The 13,468-nt window shown below is 37.9% G+C and overlaps 1 pseudogene; it reads left to right on the top strand.

Annotated features, from left to right (window-relative positions):
* The first annotated feature begins 6,207 nt into the window (after positions 1–6,207).
* Positions 6,208–6,354, top strand: LOC112856734 (U6atac minor spliceosomal RNA; annotated as a pseudogene).
* The last annotated feature ends 7,114 nt before the right edge of the window (positions 6,355–13,468 follow it).

Genomic DNA, 13,468 nt, shown 5'->3' with positions numbered 1-13,468 from the left:
CTCCAAATATTATTTTGAATAATTTTTTTTTTTTTTTTTTTTTTTTAGTTTTTCCCTCTGTGTCAACAGTATTTCTGCAAGAGCTTCGAAGGTGTTTTCTTGCACAGATACTGAGAAGGAACACTGATTTTAAGAGGGATCTGGTTTCCTTTCCTTACCCTCTCATTTTTACCCACTCATTTTAGACTTTTCTGTAACTTTTATTAAGCTATCTTTGAGTTCAGAAGGCTGAGAGAATTTTTTCTTTTAAGAAAGAAAGCTTGCCCACCAGCCAGTTTTATATTTTTCCCCAAGCACTCAACAGTCTAATCTTTTTCCCGTTTAAAATGAGAAAGAGTTTTGCAAGAAATTGACTTGATGTTAGGACAGGAGCTTCGGGAAGCTCTAATCTCAGTGACAGCTTTAACAAACCAATCCGGCTCTCTGGCCTCCTACATATTGAACAGGAACTGCTCCTTCTGGCCCTCCAGGTAGGAAAGTAAGTCTCTAAAGCACATTTGTGAGGGCTCTGTATTCTCCCTTTCTGTTGATTTTCTCTTCGGTGCTTTCAGGATCTTAAGTCTTTGCAAAATATTCTCCACTCTTTTGGAAGCAGAAGAATTTAGGAAGGGAATCAGTCTTTGGTTCCCTTTGAAACATTTGCTACAGTTTTACGACCAGCGCAGCTTCCAAATGGGTGCTATTTGGAACTCTTTTGAAATTAGGAGTTTATAAAAGAATGTCTTGGCTTCCGCTTTCTCTTTGCATGGGAGGAAACTAAGGACATACAGTTTTTAGGCAAAGAAGAGACATTCTTGCCTCAGAAAAAAGTAGTATTATAATTGTCCTTAACACTGTTTGTTGGTCACTAGTAGTAATCTTCAGACTTTAGGGCACATTGAAATAATCTGGAGGATGTTAAAAACACAGCTTGCCAGGCCCCCTATCAGAGGACTGCATTCAATAGGTGGGGCTTGAGAATTTGCATTTCTAACAAGTTTCTATGATGATAATAAAGATTGGGAACACTCCTAGAGAACTGTTGACCTATACCATTATTATATTACTTAATAGGAAAAAACTCCTAAAGTCTCTGTGAGCTTTCCTAATTGAATGAAAGTGTTATAACTGTTTTGTATTATAACTAACTGAACTTAACAGGAAAAGAAAATAAAAACCCTGATTTATTTTAGGACAATTACTTAAGATATAAAACCTGTCATTTATCTTCTCTGTCTCATTGGTGGCATTACATTCCTTTGTTTCTTACAGGAAAAGTACTTGTGGCCAATTATTTGTAAAACGATAACTGGAAACTAAAAAAACATAAACGATTTTAGTTGTCTTTTTCTTTAGTTGTGTCAAATATTTACGTGAATTTGTTGAAATTTAGAAAGTTTTCCCATCTGGAACATGGGGCTAAAAATAGGTACTTTATAGGATTGTTAGAAGGCTTAAAAGAAAGTGTATCAAATGCCAAACATAGTGCCTGACTAGCAGCAGATAATCAAGAAATATTAATTTTCCATCTTCATTTCTTTGCCCATTTTAACACCTTTAGTTTTATTCAGTATTTTAAAAATATATGTATTTATTATTTATTATATATAATGGCATATAATATATATTATATTATATACTATATATATTTATTATTATTTATTATTTTTACTCTGAAAAATCAGAGAAATAAGAAAAAAAGGGTATAAATCATTTTAATGTGGGATTATTTTTTATTAGATATTGAAGAAATTTTTTTAATCAAGTAGAAATTAGATAATAGGGGGACACCTGGGTGGCTCAGTTGGTTAAGCCCCTGACTTTGGCTCAGGTCATGATCTCACGGCTTGTGAGTTCAAGCCCCGCATTGGGCTCTGTGTTAACAGATCAGAGCCTGGAGCCTGCTTTAGATTCTGTGTCTCCCTCTCTCTCTGCCCCTCCCCTGCTTGCGCTGTCTCTTGGTCCTTCAAAAATTTCAAAAAATTTTTTTTTAAATAATAGGTCTTCAATGCAGACCAGGCATGTTATTTTAGATGATTATTGCAAAATTGAATTTTTTGATTCATACTGTTCCCAAATCCATGTAATATCAACAATAGATAATAGATAGGAGTATGTGTACATGTCAGGAACTAGGCTAAACTTCATTGCTTGCCTTAATTCATCCTTATAACAACCCTATGAAGTTGTCTTTTCTTACTATTACAGATATCTGTTTATTGCTATCTCCTCTTCCTACAGTGAAAGCTCCATTAGCAACAGCGTTGTTTTATATCCTTCTGTAGACCCACTGCTCAAAAGAATACTTGGCATATAGTAGGTAGATGCTCAAAGAGTGTTGAAATAAATTTATGCATCAATGAAAGGAAATGAATGAAAGCAACTCTTCCCTGAGAAGTTAAGAAATTTGCCTCAAGTCCTTGGCCATGTTAAAGTCTGGGTGCTCTGACTCAAGTTTTTCTTCTCCTGACTCTTAACATATACTTTAGAATCTGGACTATTCTAAGCTATTAAAATATCTGAGTTTGCCTGTAACTTTCAAATGGTAACAGTTAAAAAGAAACTTGGAATTTAGATAAAAGTTCAAAATAAGCTTGAGTTGAAAGTTAGAGAGTCTTTAGTAGGGAATGGCTGGAATCAGCAAGTTATTCAATAGCTGTATCTTGCCTTTGTGCAGGAACAGATGTTAAGGACATCTGAGATTACCAAAAGCAAGTTCTCTCAATCTCAAACTGTTGAATGCCTGCAGCCATTACCTCAATGAAAGGTGTGCGTGAGTCTTCCTAGTGTCCTTGGAACAATAGTTGACCACATTATTATTGAATAAATAATATTTGCACATTTGTCTGGGTTTTATTTAGTCATAAATCAAATGAAAATTACGCAGCACAATATAACATTTCTTATTACACTGAAACTTAAAAGTTTGTCGGGGGGCACCTGGGTGGCGCAGTCGGTTAAGCGGCCGACTTCAGCCAGGTCACGATCTCGCGGTCCGGGAGTTCGAGCCCCGCGTCGGGCTCTGGGCTGATGGCTCAGAGCCTGGAGCCTGTTTCTGATTCTGTGTCTCCCTCTCTCTCTGCCCCTCCCCCGTTCATGCTCTGTCTCTCTCTGTCCCAAAAAAAATAAACGTTAAAAAAAAAAAAAAAGTTTGTCAACTTCTTCCCTTTAAAAAAAGAAAAAAATGTAATCACATTTTATTCCTCTATCCCTTTCTCTTTGGCTTAAGTTGCAATCAGAATGCATTTCAGCTTCATTGGTGAACACCTCAGAATGTGGTTATTAGATTTCAAATAAATACTGTTTGAAACTACACCTCGTAAACTTCAATGAGGAGTCACTTATCTGGATTTATTTCTCTCCTAATTTCAAGTGGATTTCTGGGTTGGACTGGCTCCTTCTTCTACAGTAATGGAACTCTTGATTTGTATCTGGCCACATGACTTTATAACAGAGACTTCATTTCCCAGCTTATCTTGCAGCCATTCGTGACCATGTGACTAAATTTTGCTAACTGAGATGTAAGGGTGGCATGTGTCACTTCTAAAGCATGTTCTTAAGGGGAAGATCCGTACCCTTCTCTTCCTTACTCCTGGTACTTCTATCCTGCTGCCTACAAGGTGAATATGGTAGCTTATCATCTGGGACTATGTGGATTAGTTCAACGGTCTTGGTATGATGGAGAAACAAGGTAGAAGTCCAGGCCCCTGCGTGATAATCCAGGTACATCTGTCTTGTACTACCTTCCAAATGTTTACATGAGAAATACTTCTATCTGATGTAAGCAATTATTATTTTGGGTTTTTGTTATACACAGCTGAAGTGATTTCATATACAATATATTTTATTTCTGTATGTTCAATTTTTTTTTAGAAAAAGTGAAAGATGAGGAAATCATAATAAGCAAGATCTTTGACAAGGCACTTGCAGAGTGAAAATACTTGGTATCATTCTCCAAAATAAAACTAAATAAAATTGGCAAAATTTTGAAGTGGAAAAGTTGTTTAGATGTTTTCCCTCATATAATTCTTAATGAATCTCAAGTTTGTAGTTTTCTTTGGCTTTGACCACACAAATCACTTTTTTAGCAGGGATCATTTCTCTCAGTCAAAATAAGTAAAATTAAAGCAGAGTTTTAAGTGTCTTTGCTTTGGGCAGACTTACACAGATACCGTTTCTCTGATGACATTCTTTCTTGACTCCCCTGAGATATAACCACTGGAGAGTTGTCTCTGTAAATAAGTTAGCCAAGAAGCTGCGTCTTTTGGAACTTTAATCAATATTTATCTGATAGTTGAGATACAACTCTTGAACAAGATTATTTTAAATGATATATTAAATGATTAATTCTTTGGTAATTCATCATCTCTTTGAGATAAGTCTTTGATTATGAATCACTAAGAACAAGTAGTGTTCTTTAATTTCAAAAGGTTCAGTTACCTCTTCCTACTTGGTCTGTATCTTGAGCAGCTGTCCAGGGTACTTAAAATTAATTACTGTAAATACTTAAATTACAGATTTTTTCCCTTTTTTTCTTGGATTGCGGGTTTTGAGAAAATGAAGCTGCTTTTTACAATAATTTAGTTTTTCCATTTTGAACAAGACTTTGAATAATGATAAAGAATAATGGTAATAAATAAAATATTTGCGATTGCCTATGTAAATCATATTAGAAAGATTGTACAACACTTTGAAAACAATGTTATGATGTTTGGCTTATGGTATAGAGATAATATAAATTAAAGATTATGTGTGTAAACGTTATGAACTTAAGGGACATTGACCTTAACCGACCCCCAGTGAAACATTTCTTCATTGGAATTCCTAGAAGGTAGTCATCTTGTTCTGCTAAAATACCTCCAAGTAAGGGATGCTCAGCACCTCCAGAGGTGGTCCTCCTTAGCTTCTGTATAATGGAAAACTTCTTTCTGCTCTGGAACTTAATCTAGCTCCTTATGTGTTTCATCATTCCATCCTTCTGGAGCAGCGTTCTAATTTTTGTATTCTCATCCTTTTTTTGTGGAGAATGAAGGGAAAACTAATTTCCTGTTCCCAGAGCTTCAATGTTAAGTATTTGAATTGCTTTGCTCCAAACTATGCCCACTTCCTGAGTGACCGTATAAGACAACAAAGCACCTATTTCTGAGTTCTGTTCAAAATCAAAATCCTAATATGTTCATAACCCATTCATGATTTGATAGCAAAGCAGTACATAATTACAAAGTACACAGCAAATGAAGACTTTAAACTTCTCTTATTTATTGGTTGTAATAACTTGAGACTTGCTTACTATTCAGATGGTTGTTCTCAAAGTGTAGGCTGAGGAGTTTATCAGGGTATCACTATTTTACAATAATACCAAGACACTACAGTATGTGCTTTCTTTGTTGTGGATGTCTGAACTGATGATGCAAAAGCACTGGGAAGTAAAACGGCATTAGAGTGAATCAAGCTGTACTGGTCGTCACTGTATTCTCCCCTGCCACATATTCACAGTAAAGAGTTGCCTGTATCATTTAAGAATATCCTTGATGAAGCAGTAAGAATTATTAACTTTATTCAATCTGGACCTTTAAACACATATCTTCCAAATATTCTTTCTGCTGAAGTGGGAAGTACACATAAAGTACTCTTATTGCAAATTTCTAACTCTGTCTCTAAAAAAAAGTACTTGTGCTATTGGAACAAAAAAATACTTGTGCCATTTCTTGAATTATGAGCTGAGCTAGCCATGTTTTTTTTACCCATGGAACATTGTTTATACTTGAAAGTATAACTGACACACTATGGTTATTCAGATGTGGGTATTTGGCGGACATTTTCTTGAAAATGAATACAATGCATCTATGACTTTGAAGATACAACTGACAGAGTTCGGTTGCTAATAATAATATTTGAGATTCCAAGTGAAAATTAGTATTTAAGAAGCTTGTATTTGCTATTGTCAGCTTGACAGCTTCCCAATATGTAAAGACTTTACTGATCAGATGGGTAGTGATCTTAATAAATGTGATTTTCTGATATTGTGCAATGAAATGTGTTAACATTTGGAAGATTTGCAGAATACAGTCAAAGTGTTTTAAAAATTATCACTGCTTGATGATACAAAGTCATGCATCAACCAAAAAACAATCTATAGTTCAATGGATTTCAATGATTAGAATCTAACAAATTTCTTATTATAATTCCAGATTCTACAGTGCAGCTAAGTTTTAAGAAATCACTACTGTGTTGTGTGAAAGGTTAGCACTCCCCTTGGCAAGGATGGAAGAGGCCCTTGGGCCTGACAACATAACCACATGTGTATGGTAAAGAAATTACTACTTAATGAGTGTTGGTGTAATAACAAAGAATAATATCCACTTATTAATTCTTTAGTATTTACACATATCTCTGTGTGAAGTGAATTTTCTTCACATACTTAAACCAAAACAACATACTATAACAGATTGAATGCAGAAAAGATATGGGAGTCTGGCTGTCTTATACAGAGCCAGGTATTTGAGAAAACCAAAAATATAAAACAATATCACTCTTCTGGTTTTTTTGTTTGGAGAAAAATAGTTAATTTTTAATTGAAAATGTTATTTATGTTAACATGTAATGAGTTCATCATATTTTATCATTTTTAAATGACCTTGATGAATAAGACATTTCTACATGTATTTAAATTTTGACTGCATTAAATATTGATAAATGTGATATGTATCATCCTAAGCTCTTTGAGTGGCCCGAAAACATTTAAGAGTTAGAGGGGACTTGAGACAAAAACAGTTGTGAATGACCCCACTAGGGATATTCTGGTCAAAGTTTACAGCAAGTCACACCCTCCTTCATTCCAAAAGATTGGCAAACAAACAAACAAACAAACAAAAAAAAAAAAAAAAAACAGAACCAATGTCTTCATTCTAATAACCAATAGTATTGTATTTACATTTTGTTAAGCTATTTTATTTTATGCCTCTACACATCTTGCACACAGTTAATGCCAGAATTTTACTGCCCTTCGTGTAAACTAGAACTTGAAGCCTTTTAAAAAGTATACCAAACTCCATGGAACACTTGCAGTATTTTTATCTGTTACCTTTCTTGATTTTGATTAAAAAAAAGTCATTCATAACTGCAGGTATAATGTCCTGGAATTTATTTTTTTTTAAATTTTTTTTAACGTTTTTGTTTATTTTTGAGACAGAGACAGAGCATGAACGGGGGAGGGTCAGAGAGAGGGAGACACAGAATCTGAAACAGGCTCCAGGCTCTGAGCTGTCAGCACAGAGCCTGATGCGGGGCTCGAACTCACAAACCGTGACATCATGACCTGAGCTGAAGTCGGCCACCCAACCGACTGAGCCACCCAGGCGCCCCTTGTCCTGGAATTTAAAATAAATAACTGCTTGGAATTTTCTCTCTCTGCACACCCCCGCTCATGCTTGCTCTCTTTCTCTGTCTCTTGCAAAATAAATAAATAAACTTTAAGGTGAAAAAGGGCACCTGGGTGGCTCAGTCAGTTAAGCATCCAATCTTGGTTTCGGCTAAGGTCATGATCTCATGGTTAATGAGATTGAGCCCCATGTCAGGCTCTGCAGTGACTTGGGATTCTCTCTCCCCTCTCTCTCTCTGCCCCTCCCCCACCTTCTCTCAACATAAATAAATAAACATTTAAAACAAAAGGTATTTCCCAGTTGACTGTCCTCTCGTGTCTATCAATAACTAGTATCATTTTGGAGACTTTTTCACTGTAATAGAAATGAGATGTACCTGAAAAAGTTTAAACTGATAAAAAATAACTAATGAAATTAATGGGATAATTAAATATTTCTGTGCTCTCAGAGTTTAAAAAGGAAGAAAAAAACAGAAGTAGTCAAAAATGAGAGTAAGTCATTCTAAAGGTGACTCTGAAATTCTCTCTGATCTAGTTTTAAACGCGTCAAAGATGGAAAATAAATAAGGACAGTGGAGAAAAGAAAACTCGCTGCCAATCCACCACCTATAGATGACCACTATAAACAATTGAGGTATGTCTTTTGGGGTGCCTGGGTATCTCAGTAACTTAAGCAACCCATTCATGATTTCGACTCTGGTCATGACCTCACAGTTCGTGAGTTGGAGCTCTGCATCAGGCTCTGCACTAACAGTGTGGAGCCTGCTTGGGATTCTCTCTCACCCTCTCTTTCTGCCCCTCCCCTTTTCATTCTCTCTCTCTCTCAAAATAAATAAATAAACTTTAAAATAAAAAAGGGCACCTGGGTGGCTTAGTCAGTTAAGCATCAGACTTTTGACTTCCACTCAAGTCATATCACGGTGGTGGGATGGAGCCCCAGGTTGGTTCCCACTGAGCATGGAGCCTGTTTGGGATTCTCTCTCTATCCCTCTCTCTCACTCTCTGTCCCTCCCCCACTCACACTGTACGCTCTCTGTCTCTGTTTTTAAATAAACATTTAAAATTTTTAAAAATTTAAAAAAAGAAAAGAAAATTTTTAACAATTAAAAAATAAATAACTCTTTAGACTTGTAGACATTCATAAATAGAGCATGTCAATATTGCATAACTTATCTGGGTAATTATCAAGATCTTTCCCATCTCCAAGGAAGAGATCTTAGAAGATAATTTAGAGATTGTTGTCATGTCTATGACTAGTTTTCACTGAGTAATTAACATGAGTCAGGAACTGTCCTAAGTACTTTATATACTTATCTTGTTTCTCAAGAACAGTGAAAGGTAGAACTGTATTCAAACCCAGAGTGCCCGTGATTGTCACCCCAAGCTGCTGACCATGTTTTGTTACTTTTCATTTGGTTCAACTCCTAACCTCCCCCACTTGCCACTTTTGTGCTCTACACATGAATCTATTGTTGCCCTTAGGATACTTTGTTGCAATTCATTTCTTTATGTATTTGCCTCTGCTAATCAACTTCTTGCTCCCTGAAGGAAGGAACTGTGTCTGAATTCCCACCGCACAGGAAAATCCATTTTTGCTGGGCTGAATTAATACCATGTTAGGCTATAGAAACTGAATGAGTTTAAATAGCTTTCCCACTCAATCAGTGTGTATTGTCAGGATCTGAATCTAGGCCTCCCATCCTAACCTTCTGTGGTAAACATTGCAGGTAAGTGCTTCTCAAATATGGTGCATGGACCAACTATATCAGTATCACCTAGGAATTTGTTAGAAATGCAAATTATTAGCATCCTCCCCTCACCACCACCCCCTTATTAGATAAGATTCTGTAAAGGTAAGGCCCGGAAATCTGTATTTTAATATGTTTTTATTGTGATTCTAATGCACACAAAAGTTCCAGAATCACTCTTCTAAGTGAAGAAACCTAGCAGTTTAATAGAAACAGAATGGTTGACTCAGCATGGAGCATAATAAAACCATTCGTTTGATTTGCTGTGTGATTAGGTTTATAAAATATCCTATAGAAAATGAAAAATTCAAGCAAAAACTCATCTAGCATGGTTGTTTTTATTTTGAAAAAAAAAAATTAATCCAAAACAATAGCCACTCCTTCAAACAACCCGTCACTGAATTAATAATGATTAAATTCACTCAAAAATTCAGTGAAGAAAAGAGTCCATTGGCTAAATAAATATGCCTACCTGGAGGAACCAAAGCAAACAAATGAAATTTCCAGTTAGCACTAGGTATAATTTTCACTGAAATACAAAGGTGCATGGCCTCTGGACCTGTGGTGCAAGTACCAACCCACACACACTTAGGGGCTCTGTGCAAATTCTAATCATGCTGACAGAAGAAACAACTAGAACCAACATTTGTGATTCCTTTATAATGACAGGTAGATTTTAAATATTCCCCTCCAAAATTACAAATATTAGATTCAATTGATTTGCAGACATTTTGGAATAATATGTGCCACAATGTGAATATTATAACTAAAAAAAAAAGCATAAGGATTTGAGAACCTTTCCTACTCACTAATTTTTTAAAACAATTCCTCCTCCCTTACTGTCTGCTGCTGAATTTAGAAAATAGCTAAAGGATTTCCTCTCTTAACTAAATCTCTTCCCTTTCTAGCTATATATTTATAAAGTCCTCTGAGAATTAGTTTAGCATAATAGCTTGAGATATTCAGTATTTGATATAGGTAGTATTAATATGAAAAATTCTCAGTCCTCTCCTTATATATTATATATGAACATACATATATTATAAATAATGATTTATTAGATATTCTCTCTTAATTCTTTCGTTTCTCTTCTGGAATATCCAGAAAGTGTATATTGCTAAGTTTATGTTACTTTTTTTTCCTCCCCTGACATTATAGTCTTGCTTTTGAACAGACTAGAGGACATATTAATAGCATGGCAAATTTAGCAGTAAGAGCTTGAATTCAGTTTGGATTGAGGAGCAAAGATGGAAAATTGTTTAAATCAAATATTTAACCCCTCTACAGAATGTAAGATCTCCTTTCCATGGTATGGAGGGATCTTCATTTTAACTCATGTCTCTTCCTACAATGAAGACTCATCTCACAGATTGTAGTAAATGATGACAGGAGGTTTTGTTTTTGTTTTGTCTTTTTTTAAATAGAAAAAAAAAAATCTCTCTTTGCATTGTGATCACTTTGCTAAAACACTCAACATTTCAGAGTAAAACATCTCTTACCTTATTCATGACATACTATATTTTCTTTCTATTTATTTTGTTTTGCTTTATATTATCCTAATCTCTATGTACTGTTTTATTTTCCTCTTAAATATCTGACCAAAGTAACACAAACATTAGATACAATCAATCTGTATAGCCCCTCATTCCTTGGTAGCTTCTGACAGGCAGTAGTAAAAATTCAAAGTCAAACCATTTAACTCTAAGTACATGGAAATGAATTTCCAGAGAATAGATATTTTTATCACATGAGAAAAAGGCGTAGTTTTACAGTGACAACAAGGATGAAGATGTAAATATGTAATTGTGATAGCTGTGTATATATCATATGTATGTATTGAGGGTTAAAACATCGTAAAAGTCTTTCTAGATCTCTACATACACTAATATGTAGATTTCGGGGGGGGGGAGAATATAAAATGAGAAAGTATCCAGTTTAATGTTAACTGGAGCCCTTTTAGTTGGATGAGTGCCAAAACAACTTTCAAAATATTTCAAAACAGCTGCCAGCATGTAAAGATTTTAACTGAAAGAATACAGTAATGAAATCTGAATTACTAATGAGTGAATAAACTTATATTTTGCTTAAGGTCCTTAATGAACATGGAGATAAGCAGGTCCAATAAGAAATTTGTCTCTCACGCATGCAAACCAAACTTCTGGACTTACACATTTAAAGACAAAATATTGAAAACAGATTTATATGCATTCTAAGGTAACCTACTGTGCAAGCCTTCTTCAAGTATTCTGTGTATTTCTATTTTAGAAAAGAAAGTTTCTGGAGGGCAGGAGATATATTCTCTTAAATATGGCGTTGACAGCTTGGAACTTTGAAGTTGAATGTACTCATTAAACTTGCTTTTAATAATATAAAGTAGAATTGAAGTGAGCTTCAGCAAGTCTAGTCTTAAATGTCTAACAACAGATCTCACACATTCTTTCTATTGGGACACTTTTGCCCTTTAGGCTTTCAAGAAAAACTTGCCCTCCAGAAGGGAAGTGAAGCAGGACCACAAATTTCCAGACCAGCTATTTGGTAAAATAAGTAGTCCATAAAATATAATCACTGGTTTTTTTCCGTTCATAGAATTGTACTGAAACAAAGAAGAACTGGGATATTGTTTATAAATATAACTCACTGTTGGTTGTGCAGAAAGACTTTAAAAGGGAAAGTAATCTAAAAATTCTGCTCTTTTGGCCAAAGAGGGTTTCCCCCCTTTGGCATCATTTGGCACATTGGGAATGCCTCTGGATCAATGGGATCTGGCTTGGAATATTGCATTATCTACTGGAGTCAAAGCACACATGGAAGCTGGACCTGCTTGCTGGAAGCCTCCATCAACTGGCTGACCTAGATATCAGGTGGCAGGCACAGCATCACCCCACAATGGGCCAATAATTCAGACAAATTCTATTTTATAGAAAGCCACGGCCTGGATCTGTGTTCATTTTTAGCCCGATTCCTCAGCCATTTTACTTGGCTTCCTTTGGTCTACAGTACTGCTGGCCGGCCTTGACCTCTGCAGTCAGAGGAGAACTTTTCCCAACCCCTGAAACATTCTTGACCTCTCTCGAATTGCAATGAACTCCCATTTCTTTCAACTGGAAAGCCAGCTTGGAGTCAAGGGATGCTTTTTGAGATCTCTCGCTTAAGATCCGGCCCTGAGGATGAGAGATGGAAGAGGAGAGGGCTCAGAAACCAAGTCAATCAGCATCTCCTGGCCGCGGTGCTCCTACAGGGACCCACATCTGTGACCAGATCCTTACAAGGCGGCTTTCCATGTACTCGGACCATCCACTCTCTCAACACCCACCCCCACTCCGTTCAATGACCTTGAGTTTGGCCTCTGAAAAGCAAGTATCTCCGAATGAAATGCCGTTAAACTAGAGAATGACCCCTTTCCAGGAAGGAAGGAAGGAGTCAGGACCTGGGTTAGGTCTTCAACTAACTCGCGGGATCCTTAGCACACGCCACAGATGCTCATTACGATTCTTTTTACGTGCAACATGTGGGGGACGAAGCAGTTTCATATCTCTTGGTATTATCTGCCGTCCAAAGCATTTTCTTTGAGAGGAAAATGGAAACGCAGCTGCGCCGTGGGCCCGGCCAGCGAGAGCTGGGGCTCCCTCCCTCTGTCTCCCTGTGGCTGCCGGGCGCGGGAGGCTCCTCCGGAAACTGACTCGGGTTAGGGGAGTGCAGAGATTGCCTAGGCAGGCGCGGGACGCTGCTGGGGCGCGGATGGGCCTTTGTGCGGCTCTGTGCTTCTCGAGAGCCGCGAGGGTGGAAGGGGACGTCCAGCTCTACAGCTAGGGCAGGCGTCTGGCCCCTAGCCCGTGTGCGGGAATGCTGGGCTGGGCAGGCTGCCGCCCTCGGCCTTGGCAACTTCTGGCCAATCCGCCCTGCCCCTCTGGGTCCCCGCCGGCCGGTTGCGCCCCAGGCTCAAAGGGTTAAGCAGGTGTCTCGCCCGGCGAGGCGCTATTGGCCGAGAGCCGGGGCGGCGCGGCCGCGGTCACCATGCTCCGCCGAGCCCAACTTGGGTTCGTGCGGCGGGCGCGGCGGCCGCTTGCACCCCGGCTGCCGGGCCGGAGCTTCCGCGCGCGGGGAGAGGAGAAAACGAGATGGGGAAAACCACATCAGCACCAGCAAAGTGGGTCGCGGGTGGGTGCGTGCAAGAGGAAGGGAGCCCTACAGAGCACCGCGTCCCGCAAGGGACGCGCCCCTCTGCCCCGCAACTCCGGTCCCGGCTTTCAAGCCGGAAGAAAGAGGGAGGAAGTGGGGCAACAGGGGGTCCTGGGCAGGGGGTGGGGAAACGATCCACTCCCACTGCCCCCAGCTACTAATCGGGCCCGAAGGGGTGCAA

The sequence above is a fragment of the Puma concolor genome, chromosome B3 (assembly GCF_028749965.1).
Source record: "Puma concolor isolate L17-30 chromosome B3, mPumCon1.1.hap2, whole genome shotgun sequence".
In the NCBI taxonomy this organism is placed as follows: Eukaryota; Metazoa; Chordata; class Mammalia; order Carnivora; family Felidae; genus Puma; species Puma concolor.
The sequence above is the reverse complement of the archived record's forward strand: the minus strand, read 5'-3'. Positions and strand labels throughout refer to the sequence as shown.